The 14,146-nt window shown below is 34.8% G+C and overlaps 1 non-coding gene across 1 annotated transcript; it reads right to left on the reverse strand.

Annotated features, from left to right (window-relative positions):
* Window positions 1-250: 250 nt before the first annotated feature.
* TRNAT-AGU (transfer RNA threonine (anticodon AGU)) lies at window positions 251-322 on the reverse strand. Its single transcript has one exon. It is a non-coding gene; the product is annotated as a tRNA-Thr (tRNA).
* Between the last annotated feature and the right edge of the window lie 13,824 nt (window positions 323-14,146).

The following is a 14,146-nucleotide window of genomic DNA, read 5'->3' on the forward strand; positions in this document are numbered from 1 at the left end:
AATAGCCTTTTTGCGGTGAATCGACATCTAGAAATGCACAATAATTAATTACCAGTAAACTATCATTGTTTGGTACAATATGGTTGAGAGTGAATTTCTGCCGAAGGTAAATTTGGTTCTCTCATACGCAATGAATACAACGCTTATTTAAAATTTGCCACATATTTTGAGATTTCAATCCAAATGTGTGTTGTGTAGTTATAGAGTCATTAGGTTAATTTGAAGGCAGGCGAGATGAAAAATATGCAACCGCCTTCGCCGGGAATCGAACCACGGACCTCTGGAATACTGGCCCAGCGTGCTACCGTTACACCACGAAGGCACGCTAGGGAAGTGGGAGAAATACCTTATATAGTAAAGTGGTTGTTTAGTGAGTGGTTGTCCGGCACCATCAGTAAGTTAAGTAATTTAAAGGTTAACATACACCTATAATTTTCAGATATTTAACATGTCTTTACCTATCCTTTTACATTCAGGCAAGGCAAGGGTATTATCTAAGACAGAGGCTTTTGGAACTGATTGAATATCTCAATAGTGAGGATTGTAAAATCAAGAGAATGATATACAACTACTTATATCTTTGACGATGGATTGTGCCAGAAATCGTTGAACACAAAACAGTAAAGACGCCATATGGGAACACCTGTGGCTTTCCAGTTACACTCACCGTCTATTATATTCTCACAATATTGAGCAGACGAGAAGCAATTCTGACATCAGTAATTTTGACATGATTTAAATATCCCATATTGCAGACACTGCAGTTTATCAGCCTGACGGTTAATATCGCAGTCGATTTGCCAATATTAGACTGACTCCCAGAGCACTGTGCTAAACCCTTGTCATTAAAAGCCTGAGTACAGAAGCGATAAGCGAGGCACGTTGATTCATTGGGCAAACATGGTATGTGAAATATGGAGGAGATGTAATCAATTGTGACAGTATTAATGTCTATACCCATGTCTTGTACCAAACCAATGCATCCTGTGATCGATTTACATCTGGCGTTTGATTTTGGTATTCAATTTCCATTAATGTATTTATGATTACGATAGGTTAATTGATTAAAGAAAACCAACTCGACAGCTATGGGAATGCCTTTGTGTAGGGCCTTTTAAGGGAGACTTTCTCATATTGACGTTACACATGGAGAAAGTCACGATAACTCCTAAGCAGCCAGACAATTTCCCAGGACTCGAATCCGGGTCGGACTACAAGTGAATGGGATTTTATTGCTCATACTCTTATAAGCCTAATATGCTTCTGGAAATCGATTTATAGCTATCAGGTTCCCTATACAACCTGATCTTTTCAATCTAGAACTATATTTGGGAATTTACGTAATCTTCTGGCAAGGAGACTTCGCAAACATTTTATTTGATCGGGCCGAATCGGTAAGAAGTTACTGTGTAAAATGGGGGATTGATTGTTTATTTCAAAACGAACTTACCTTCAGGAGCTAAGCAAACTGTGTGAAAACCCTCAACTGGATTGAACATCTCAAATATATCAGAACTAAAACACAAAAAATAGCAAACGACTTACGTTATGTCCAAGGACTAAATTGGGGACTAAATCCTCATATTCAAAAAATATTGTTCAATACAGTAATAACAAAAATAGTCTTATATGGTGCAGAAATTTGGGCGCAGCCTATGACTGTTCGGAAACAAAAACAACTGCAAGCCATACAACGTCCATTCCTTCTCCGGATCACAAAATGTTATAAAACAACATCAAATGCTGCCCTATGTGTACTTTCAGGAATACCACCTCTTCATACTTTAGCACAAACTGAACATGCAAAAGCCACAGTTCTCAAATTAAAAAAAATCCTGCATATTACATGATGAAATATTTAATCCAAACAATTTTGAAATTTCAGTCAATCCCTACAGAAGACATCCTGCCTCTAATCCTAAAATATATAGCACAGTAAAACCTCCAACCAATCATATATATCCACCAATAATATATACAGATGGATCGAAAATGGACTTAGGAGTTGGCTGTGCATGTATAATACAAATTGATCAAACCCAGAAAATAACTCTCCAAAATCGTCTCTCCAAGGAAAATAGTATCTTCCAAGCAGAATTACACGCAATTCGAATGGCAATAGAATACTCTATCGATAACAATTTACAAAAAATCAATATTTTCTCGGATAGTCAATCAGCAATACTAGCTCTACAAAATCTCAAACACACATCAGAAATAATTCAAGATATTTTTAACAAAATTATCCAATATCCTCAAATATCACCAAACATTTATTGGATAAAGGCTCACGTCGGAGTTCTTGGTAACGAAGAAGCCGATTCAGCAGCCAAATCAGCTACTACCAACAATAATATCCCTTCAAGAAAAATCTCCTGGCCGAAATCATACCTCAAGAAATATCTACATAAAATCAGTCTCCAAATGTGGGAAAAAGAATGGACAACAATAAATACAGGAAGACAATTAAATCAAATAGCACCTCATGTAAATGATACATGTACAATGGTCAATGGTTATATAAACCGCTTTTTAACTGGACATGGGCCATTTCCCACATACTTCTTCAGATTCAACATCTCTAACTCTGAGCAATGTGTATGTGGAAATAAAGGTGATCCAATCCATTATATTACTCAATGTCCCTTAACAAAGTCAACTCATATTAAATTGCCTAATTCAAATATCAATGCCTTCCTTCGTTTTGCAATTACCAACAAACATTTAAAAAGTAAAATAGAAAATACAATCAAATATCTATCTTCAATAGGCAAAAATTTATGTGAGCACTAATGTAATTAATGTCAAAATTCATTTTTGAAGCTGTAATTCATCTGAAACTTTTATTATCTAATTATCTGAAAAACAAACCCTTGCAATAATAATGATATAGTAAAAAAGGGAAAAAGAAGAGGAAGAAGATACAGATTCATATAATAAACTTTATCTCAAGGAACTATTAAGAACTGTTATAAATTATGACTGTTAGCCTACTATTATTATAGCTATTATAACTACTATAATTATATCTGATAGATATATCAATCAAAATATCGACATACTATTTATACTGTTATATTATGTTATATTATACTATGTGTTTTATTATACTATGTACTATTTTGAATATTACTTTAAAAATAAACCGAAGTGTAGTGGGACTATACCTACATTACTTATAGTAAACATTGGGTGTCCCACTACATTTCCACCTGAACCTGTGTTTATTTATGTTTTGTAAAATTTTCACACTATAAAAATTCTGTTGTATAAAAATTCTCTTGATTAATTTATATAATTTGCTTCCCTAAACGGGAAAATGGTTAGCGACACTGCCTGACTTACCGGATTCGTACTGGGTCGTACCTGTCGAAGGCCCCGGGTTGGAATCTGGGAGAATGCATGGATGCAAATCGTCTGTCCCTTCACAGGAGGTAACGGTGGCCTACCTATTATTTGTCTCCACAATAAAGTGACCACACCTATTAGGTGCTTCCATAACAAAGTGACCACACGTATTAGGTGTCTCCATAATAAAGTGACCACTGCTAACAGTGGCCCACCTATTAGGTGTCACCACAGTAAAGTGACCACACCTATTAGGTGTCTCCATAATAAAGTGACCACCGCTAATGGTGACACACCTGTTAGGTGTCTCCATAAATAAAATGACCACTGCTAACGGTGGCCCACCTATTAGCTGTCTCCATAATAAAGTGACCACCGTGAAGGGTGGCTCACCTATTAGCTGTCTCCATAATAACGTAACCACCGCTTCCGGACAAAGTAGTTACCAATGTCTACTGCCCGCAAATGAAAAGAAATATATATAAAAACAAATTTGAAAGGTTTCAGATTTTAAATTACGTCCAAAGTGGCGTTTTTTAACGTTTTGTGTGTTACCTTTATTTATTAAATATCAGGTTCTTCGCACTTAAACCATAAAATTCAGTTCAAGAGGAATATTGCAAAATAATTTTAAAATGAGCAAACTTTAGAATTTCCGATACACAGTTCCGCGCATTGTAGATAAAAAGGTTCCCCCCCCCCGTAGAGTTTTGCCATTGTTCGCTATTAAATCGCTGAGGTTGTTCATAAAAAATTTGCTAAAGATTCACAAAATATGAAATAAATAATAAAACAAATTCGAAATTAGGGCTTCCATATGCCCATATTCGGTAGAAGATTACGTTATTCAAAATTGATGGCTCTAAGTACTGTTGTTTTATCACAATGCGTGAAATATACATACATTTATACAGATTTTTCATTACCTAATTTCTTTAAATATAATTCAGGACGATAGTATTTGATGGCAACAACTTGAAAAGTGAATCGGACATATATAGTGAACCAACGCACAATGCCAAAAAATAATAGTCCTTTATTTCCCCTTTGGACTAATAATTTGACAACGGCTATAAAGAAATAAAAATAACATTGTGTCATTGTTCAGCAAAGCGACAATTTTTAACATATAAAATATCTCAATTAATATATTTAAATCTGGCTTGATTATAAAGGTTATAAGATATTTTTTCCCTCTCTACAGCATACAGGTAATAATGGTAGCAGACTCGTCGCTTCAAAAACGTCATAAAAAAACCTAATGACCTTATAGTAGTGCCCGAACTAATAAGTGGTGGACAATAATTGGTCACAACCAGGATTTGGTGATTAGAGTCCCCTCATTCCCAGTCGCCCTTCAAAAGGGGGGAGTGTACGAGACATTTTCTCCCTCCTTCCAGCATAGCTTTATAGAGTAACGGTAACACACTCGACGCGTATTCTAGAGATCCAGGTTCGAGTACCGGCGAAGGCATTGCTCATTTTTCCCATCTCCTGTTTCAAAATAACATAATAACTTTACAATGTCACAATAATAAACAAGTTGAAAAATAAATCGACATTTGGTTTTAAATGAAAGGGAATTAGTATCATATCTACAAAATTCCCGGAAATGGTTTCTAAAAGCACTATCGAAATATGATTTGAATTGAAAACAAGGGAATGCTTTCACTTTAAATCTGGTCTCAGACAAGGTTTTATAATTCAGTAGTTGTTGCATTGAGAATTGGTTTTACAGTACGCGTTTGCGACTGTTAATGTACCAGAACAAAATCAAGGATTAAATCTACCATCTACCAAACTATTGCTTACAATTTCCTAAGCAGACGTATTAAATTTCCATACCATTCCGAATATATATGTGACATTACATATTTATGAAAGAAAGTATTTTTTACATTTAGAGAGAGTAAAGGAAAAGAGCAATAAGTTTATTTTACATTAAAAAAATATATATAACCATTGCACTTTTTGGGTGAAGTTTAAATTTTGTTTTAGATATCGACTTCTGCTTCGATTCATTTTTCAAATGGGATATTTTGGTTACGCCTCATTAAGTTATTTTAAGTTCTAGCAATTATGCATTAATGATATTCTCTGCAGCGAATAGTTTTTTAAGTCTGTATGAGATAAATTAAATCCTGATGTTCGATATATTTCTTCTGAATAAGAAATATGAACTTAAATATGCAAATGCAGAAAATTTTCGTTAATTAAGTTTTATTGCATCGCATTTTAATACGTATGAATTTTAACAAAGCATAAAACTTTGTTTTCTATGATTTCAGATTTATTGAAGAAAGGAGGCACTCCTGTTAGGTTTAGCTTCGAAAGTGCTTTTTTTGTGAGAAGGGAATTCGAATTCTAAGAAAATAATTTTGTAGAGGTAGAACAAATTCCGATTCCGGAAAATTCTTAAAAGATGTGGGTCTTTAAGGTCTGAAATCCTACATATAAAAATAATTTTAAAAAAGTGTAAAAAATATGTTTACTTAATATTTTTCAAATGAATCAAAATTTCAAATCTGTGTTTAATAAAAACCATGTTTAAGAATACAGTTTTTTATGCTAATTAAGGAGATTAGAATAAATTTAGCAAATGAAGTGCATAATTAACAGTTAAAATAGTGAGATTTATTAACCAAACAGAATTTGAATAAGAATAAATTTTAAAAAAATTTCCAGAATCACTTGAAAACAGTTTTAAGAATGAACATTAACTCACCTTTGAATGGAACGCTATATTCTCATCGGAACATTAATGTTGAAGCTCAGAGCCAGTCTGATGAAAGATCCAAAAGCACTGAAATTGGAATAATTGCAATCCTTTTTACTTCCCGAAAACCTATATACATGCGCGAGAGAATAAATGCTTTCGGTTCAAAAATTCGATAGTGAGTTTTAAGTAAAGGGTTAGGTTCAGCTCGATAGCGAGTTTTCAGTTAGAGTCACCACAACATCGTTTCACTAGTTTTACTACACTTTGATATCTATCTGTCTGTGTATGCCCATTACGATTGTTTCGTTCACGATAACTCTTATATCAAACTTTCCAAATTTCTGCTAAAATTTATGAAATTATGAAAAAGTGAAAATTTATCATAGCCAATACATTTTTCAAAATTACAGATGTTGTTGAATGCTGGAAAGAATTTACAATCATTCATTCAAGTTGGATAAGTAGTGTTCTTAAACTTAATATGTTTCATAAACAATAATCAATCAACAAATGGACTGTATTCTTACACTTTTATTTCATTACACTAATTATAAATAATATGTCAGCGATTCGAAATAATTGATACAAAATAAGCGAGCCATTCTACATGGCTGTCACAAACACAATTCTATCAATTAATTATCTTGTTGCCACACATAAAGTTCAAAACTAAAGGAAGAAAAACAAAAGGAATTTACGCTGTTTGCAACAATAAAATGAAGCAAACGATACTCACATAAACAAGTAGATTATAAATTTTTTATATGTTTTCAGAATTATAAGTTTAATATCATTAACGTAATAAATTTAATTGTTTTGATAACTTTTAATTACTTTTTATAATCCAGTTATAGTTAGGGGATAAATTAGAAACATAGGCAATGTGGAAATAATTCCTTTTTTTAATTTTTTCCAAAAATGAAGTCTATATTCTTTTCAAAATTTTTGGTATCATTTTTCAAAGCGAATACAAGTGCAAAGAAGCTTAATTTTAGAATCTTTATTTCGAAGTAAATACCCTTGTAGATGAAGAATAATACAATTTTGTTATGGAATAGTTCTTTAATTACGCAGCATTAAATAAAATTCTATTTTAGGAAATGAACTTAATTTGCGTTGTGTTCCTTGTTTGCATGTCGCAGCATACTGGGCGACGTATCTCAATTTGTATTTTCTCAACTTTTATTTATATATTGTTGAGTGCGTACGGATTCGTTATAGATTGAATGCACAAGTCCGATGATAGATTAATAAAATTTATTCTTATCAAAAAAAATATATCAGAACGCTGGCATTTTCCTCAAAGATATTCGTACAATTCGTGATATTATAAGCAGGAGTTTTTACTACTGCTTATAATATCACGCAATAATAAACAGTAGTAAAAACTACTAAAAATGTTAAAATACAACGCAATATACTAACGTATCTAAAGAGAAAGCTAACTAGTATTTATAAATTCACGCGGAAATAACAACTCGCAACAACAGTAACTCAGCAACTGAGAGAAGATGTCTATGTCTATGTTTTATCACTTAAGTAAGAGGCAACCGACCATTAACGGCCTTTACCAATAAATTATACTTGACTTTTAAATGCGTGAAGAATCGAGTAAGTTGTATCCAATAATATGGAAGTATTTGTGCACATGCTGTGTTAGAACTCAGAGATTACTAGCGACGGAGGCTTCTGTGCCGCCGTCCGTAGAATAAGTAAACTTTGAAATAAATGAGGCGCTCGTGTGGCGCCATCTATTAGTAGGGATGGAAAGCATTTTAGTTGACAGGAGTTCTGGTGGCGCCATCTCTTGCAGGATGTATTGTAAGGCATTTTTAAAATTTCATAAAAATTATTCTTCTGATAAGCAAAAATTGGTAAGTAAAATGATGAAAAACACAATTTGAAGTACATTGAAACGTTTCACAAGCGTAAAAACTATTTACACACAAAGTCTACCTGCTTTGGCAGGAACAAAGTCGTAAGCGCTTTGTAATTTCATAAATAAAACTATAAGTAAGAAAATGAAAAAAATCTTGGCTAAATAAAAAGAAAACGAAAATATATACGTTACCACCAACTATTATGGTGAATAGTGCGGGACCTCTTGTGGCGTTGTTTAATTGTGAAATCCAATTTCCTAGTTTTTTGATGATATTCTTAGGATGACTGTCGCATTTCATAAAAAAAGTTATGAAAAGCTTTTAGAATTTCAGAATACGTGGGTTTAATTTTTAAGTCATTGTGAAAAGTGTTGTTTCGTACGAACCAAGGCACATTTGTAATTTTTCGGATGGCCTTGTTTTGAATTTTTTGTATTTTTCGCGATGAGTTCTTGCAGTTGCAGTCCACGCTGGGGAAGCATACAGTAAAATCGAGCGGATAAGCTTCTAGATAAATAACTCTTTTTGTAGCGAGACTAAGTTTAGAATTTCTCCCTATGAGTGCATAGACACTGCCTATTGCTTGGTTGCCTTTTTTACAGATATTTTCGATATGGTTTTTGGAGGTTAGTTTTTGATCGAGATAAACGCCTAAATATTTAACACATTTTTTATTTGGGATGGAGATATTATTAACTGTGATATTGTTGAGATGTCTTCTGGAAGGGTTATCTGAGAGCAGATGATCTCTCTTCGCCTTAAATAACTTTCAACCGGCCGCACGAGATATTTCTAACAACTTCTGCTTCTCGAAATGGTTAATCGGATTATGGAAACTTGGCGATTTTTTGGCGAAAATTTGGCGACCAACCCTGCTACAGCAACCTGCTAGTTTTTTTTTTTTATTTTTTTTGGACGCCATTTTGTTTTTGCGAAGTTAAGGCTTTTTTTTTTATTTATATATATATACTCTACGTTTTCTTCCAACAATCTGCTAGCCGAATTACGCTTATGCTAGAACTTTTATGGAACAAAAGTGCTTAGTGCTTAATCATGACGAAGATTAGGGGCGAAATTTGGGAGAAAGTGCAAAATCGCCCACTGCTTGCCGCGTTTTCAAGAACTGCACATACACGGTATCCAAGTATACCTCGACCTATTTTCACTTAAAAAAAAATCCCAGAATTGCACAAAAATGGCATTGCGCACACTGTTAACTTTATCCATGTACACTGCTAAAGTCCTAGCTAGTAACCTTTATCGCCTTACCAAAATGTCGCCAAACTACCTGTTACCATATTCCAAATATTAGCCCTCAAAAATATTGGAAATCAGTAAGAGGTTAGAAGTACGGTTACAGCCAACATAGTGGTCAATTACATTTTTTTAATTTCAATAACAATTGCCGAGATATCCATTTATTCATTGCGCGTCTCCTGTATTCTTATTTTTCCGGCATAGCTTTCTCATAAAATTTGTCTCGTGCTGCATTGTACGAGGAAAAACAACAATTTTAATTAGAATTCTACTAAAATTAGCTATCTAAATACAAAATTTTTAACAATATATATAAAATGGGAGACCAAAGAAGTAGAAAAGGCATTAGTGTTAGAAGAAACCCATAAACAAGTCCCGTGGAATATTTAAAACGGAAAATGTTAGGGAACTGAGAAAAGCTGGATTTTGAACTGAATTGCATAACGCACAAGAAGGCGATATATCTCTTAAATCTCTTTCTCTCTGACAACTAAATCTTCCACAAAATCCCGAGCATTTAAATCGCTTGCTTCATTATTTCTCAGCAATATTTTAGTGAAAGATGGGAAGAGATTCAAAACATTTGAAGTTAGTTAGTTTGAATTCCTCGAAAGCTCGTGTTTTCCATTTTAAATAAAAGTTCTCCACCAACACAGGTGTGGTCGCAATCTTCAAAGGATATTTGGTAACATGCTTTGCTTGATTACTCGACGTTTTACTTTAAAAATCCATTAATTAGTAAGGATATAAAAAGGTCTGTCTTAAATTTTATCATCCTTCTTTAAAACTCAAGAAATAGTTTCAGAAATTCCCTGAATATTATGTAGAATGACAGAATAAATAGACTGAACCTAGGTTGTAAGGATCTTAAGTTTTACTAACGTTTATTTTATTTTAAATCTTTACTATCACTTCTTATTTTCTACTTCCGGCCAGAATTAAAAGCTTTAACTTATTTATGCAAATTTGTCTGGCGAACGCCAAGTACTTAAGTTGTGGCTTTTTGCCAAGCAAAAGAGAGAGGAAGGAGTTAGTAGAAGCAGGCCGCTTGCCTTAGCAGTATCACTCGGTTGCTGGTTGCCTTCCAGGCCAGAGGTTTAATCCTCTTGATAATTTTAAACGTATCGTAGTGTTAACAGTTCTCTGTACTACATACGGCTTCCTGTTAATATACGGCCAATCTTCTCGGAGGCCCTTGTTTGTTATTCCAAAGTTAAGTTAGAGTTTAGTTAATATTTTTATATTATTACGTTCAGACCGCAAGTGGTTGGTCTCTGTATTCCAAAATACGGAAATTATTGTAAAGAGTGAAAAATAAAGGGTTTCGCATACCCTTCCTGTGTATCTTGTATACTTCCCACATTTATTGAACATAAGCTTTAGTAAGCTCCCTGTTCCGAGTCAGGTTCTTGAATGTTCCCCAAGCAAGTAAGGAGGAACACTGAACCTGATAAGGTTTTGAAACGTAGAATTTACAACTTCAACACCTATTTGTTGCTGGACTTCTTTGCCTATTTTTAAACTTCAGATGACGTGATTTTTGTTCTTTATTTTAGTATATTATTACATTTAAAGTATGCCTGAAGAAGGGAAAAAAGAGCAAGACTGTTTCTGAAGAATTTTCTAACTAAAACAAACTTTCCATTCGAGTTACTGAACCTTGAATAAATGCCACTCAGAAGTTATTAATTGAGTTTTAAATAAGGAAGAGAAAGGAAAAATTTGTTACTGCTTTTTTCCCATGCAAACTCAACCACTAAGGGGAAAAAAACTCCCTTATCTAAAGAAATCATTGCTAAGCTGCACTGTATGCTCAATCTTCATTCTATCATTGACGTCTTTTAAATGTATTCAGAGAAAGGAGTTATAAACATTCCTATACAATTAGAATACTAGAAGAGCAGCAGTAACAAATGGAAACTTTGTAGTACATAATGCAGAGCTTAGACTGGATTCTTTATTATTTTCAGAACTGTTGTCATGAATTTGATGGTAAAATTGAATTAATACATTAGACTTGGCTGTGAAGAAGTTCTCCAAGTTTTGATCTAGATTATTTAGATGATTATATAGCTTCAATTGAATTGCTTTCACTTAAATATTTCTAAAATATGGTTTCAGTAGATTTTTTAAACATTCAAATTTTAAAATACAATATCTCGTGTTTGAAAATACCTGTCGTAGGCTAGCTCTGATTCGTAATTTAACGCACCCTATTAACTTGTTTTGGCAATACCAAAGTAATGATTTTATTATGGGATGTTTTATCTTAAGCTCTTGAATTAGTCTTAAAAATCAATAGAGAAAAAGAACTTTATTTTAAAACTTTCTGGAGAAGAACCGTTTAAAAAAACCAGAAATTCTTTATAAAGATTAGGATCAAGAATCATTCCTATCCAGGACACTGTTTAATAGTATTTTGTATAAAAAACCGTAATGGTTAACGGAAAAGAAATATATGTAAGAAAGTTTGCTTTGGTTTTATGTGATTAAAACCTCGCGTGCTATCTGCCTAAGTGGGGATGTCTTCGTGGAGGACGTTTCAAGGGAAACTGGCTCGTAAACACGATGCACAAGGAGGAAACAGCCATGCAACCAGCCCGTTTGCCGGATTGGAACCTCGGAACGAATTACCACTGTTCAGCGACTTCACCGCTCGGCCGCTGGTGGGCCTGTAAGAAAGAGGCTCGATATATGGATTATACACTGACTACCAATAAGTATTTGGACACCTATGCAAATGACGATATCTGCGGTCCTAAGGTACGTCACGGACTCCGCCGGTATATATCGGGTAGGAAACAGCATCGGCTTTAGTGACATGCAAGATGCCTTGCAGTTCGGAGCTCTCTGATTTCGAGAAATAATTATCGGGTATCACAAATGTGGCCGATCCTTAAGGAACATATCTGAAGTACACAAAATCTGCGATCTGAAGTACACAAAATCGACAGTGGCCTATGTGATTAAAAAATGTAAGATGAGCGGTGATTGTCGGAATGTGCCCCGAGTCAGCAGACCAACGAAACTGGGAGATAGAGATCGACGAGCGCTCTCCAGAGAAATTTGGAAGAACCGCACCCAACCGATGGCCCTCATCCGCGAGGAGTTTCAATAGACATCCGGGAGTATTGTTTCAAGGAATACCATCCATAAGGAAGCACATCTGCTTGGTTTTCATGGTCGTGCTGCTGCCCATAATCCTTTGATCACAAAGTCCAACCACGCTGCTTGGTTAATGTGGTGCAAAGCACATCGAAATTGGACCGTAGATCAGTGGAAACGGGTTCTTTGGAGTTACGAATCAAGGTTCACCCTTCACCGTTTGGATGGCAGAGTCTGGGTCTGGCGTCTACCTGGAGAACGTCTCCTGCCAGAATCCACTGTGCCAACAGTCAAGTTCGGCGGAGGTGGAATTATGGTCTGGGGTGTTTCTCCTGGTATGGACTGGGACCCTTAGTCCCCATTCATGATAAGCTCAACTCCGATGCCTACTGTACTATTTTGGATGACCATGTGCTTCCTACTTTGTGGCAGTTTTACGGGTTGGACCCCTGTTACTTTCAGCATGACAATGCCAGTTGTCATGTTTCGACGTTAACCAAGGCTTGGTATGGTGCCAATGGAGTTCATCGAATAGACTGGCCTTCCAAGAGTCCAGACCTGAACCCTATCGAGAACCTCTGGGACGAGTTGCATCGCCGAATTCAGGGGTGCACTAACCATGCAAAATCGGTGAAGGAACTTCTATGTCTTCTCCAAGCCGAGTGGAAGAAAATACCACTAGCTGTCATACAAAGACTTGTGGAAAGTATGCCTCGGAGAGTCCACGCTGTAATTACCTCTCGTGGAGGCTCTACCAACTATTGATTTTGAATAAAGTTAGTTTTTCTTTTCTATCACAGGTGTCCAAATACTTATTGGTAGTCAGCGTAGGTGTCTGGTAACTAGGAATGATACATCAAGTGACAATTAAATTACTATAACTCTCAGTTCGCGGGGAGGAGAAATAATTCAGAACTAAACAGCTCAAAAACATTTGAACAAAAACACCCCCCCCAAAAAAGAATAAAGCATGACAGAAGAGGGCAATTACTTATAAGCGATGAAATACAATTAAAACACAAATTAATTTATGTGTCAAATGATACATGGACTAATTACAATTTCAAAACGTATTCAACCCGAAATATGTCTGTATACAAGGAAATCCCTTCAGTCGTGTTAATAGAGGCGATGTAAAAGCACACGAAGCATCACTGAAAAATATATATAATGATAAACAATGACAAAGATTCCAATTACTTATCAAATCCATTTATTAGTTACAGAAGGGCGGAGTTTACGGCGATCAAGCTGAGAGGAAAATGTCGCAGAATTTTCAGATAATGCAGAACGTTATAAAGACAAGACACCACAGACGACAGTTTCCTCGCGAAAAAGTTATCTAACGAATCGTCGGGCATGGACACGTTAATTAGAGAACGCTTGTCCGAGATAATTTGTCTCTGTCAGTGGCGGTTATGATTATGCGATTTCCTTTCCGAGTGTTTGAGAAAATTCTTTGCAGATAACGCCCTAACCCATTTATCTCTTTCAATATATTAGGAAAATCATGCAAACATATGCTTGAAGTCAATTTCGACGTGATGTAAAGAGTGATTAATTTTGAAAAATCTTAATTTTTCATGACTAAATTACATGGCAAAGAATTCAAATGCTGTCGTTCTTCGCTTGAACGTTTAGTGAAAAGTCCATAATTCAATTACCTTTCCTTAGAAAGTAATTTAATGTACCTAAAAGAGTAATTGACTTTCTCAAAAACTAAAGCAAAATAAATACTTTTTTAATTAAGTAGAAATTTGAATGAAAATAAAGTATAGAATCAGCGCGTTTTATGAAGTTGATAAAGTAGAATAGATGATGGGTGTGTTTTACAAAG

This window comes from Stegodyphus dumicola, chromosome 7 (genome assembly GCF_044657685.1).
Source record: "Stegodyphus dumicola isolate Sdum_Otavi_A_Nest chromosome 7, ASM4465768v1".
Taxonomy (NCBI): domain Eukaryota; kingdom Metazoa; phylum Arthropoda; class Arachnida; order Araneae; family Eresidae; genus Stegodyphus; species Stegodyphus dumicola.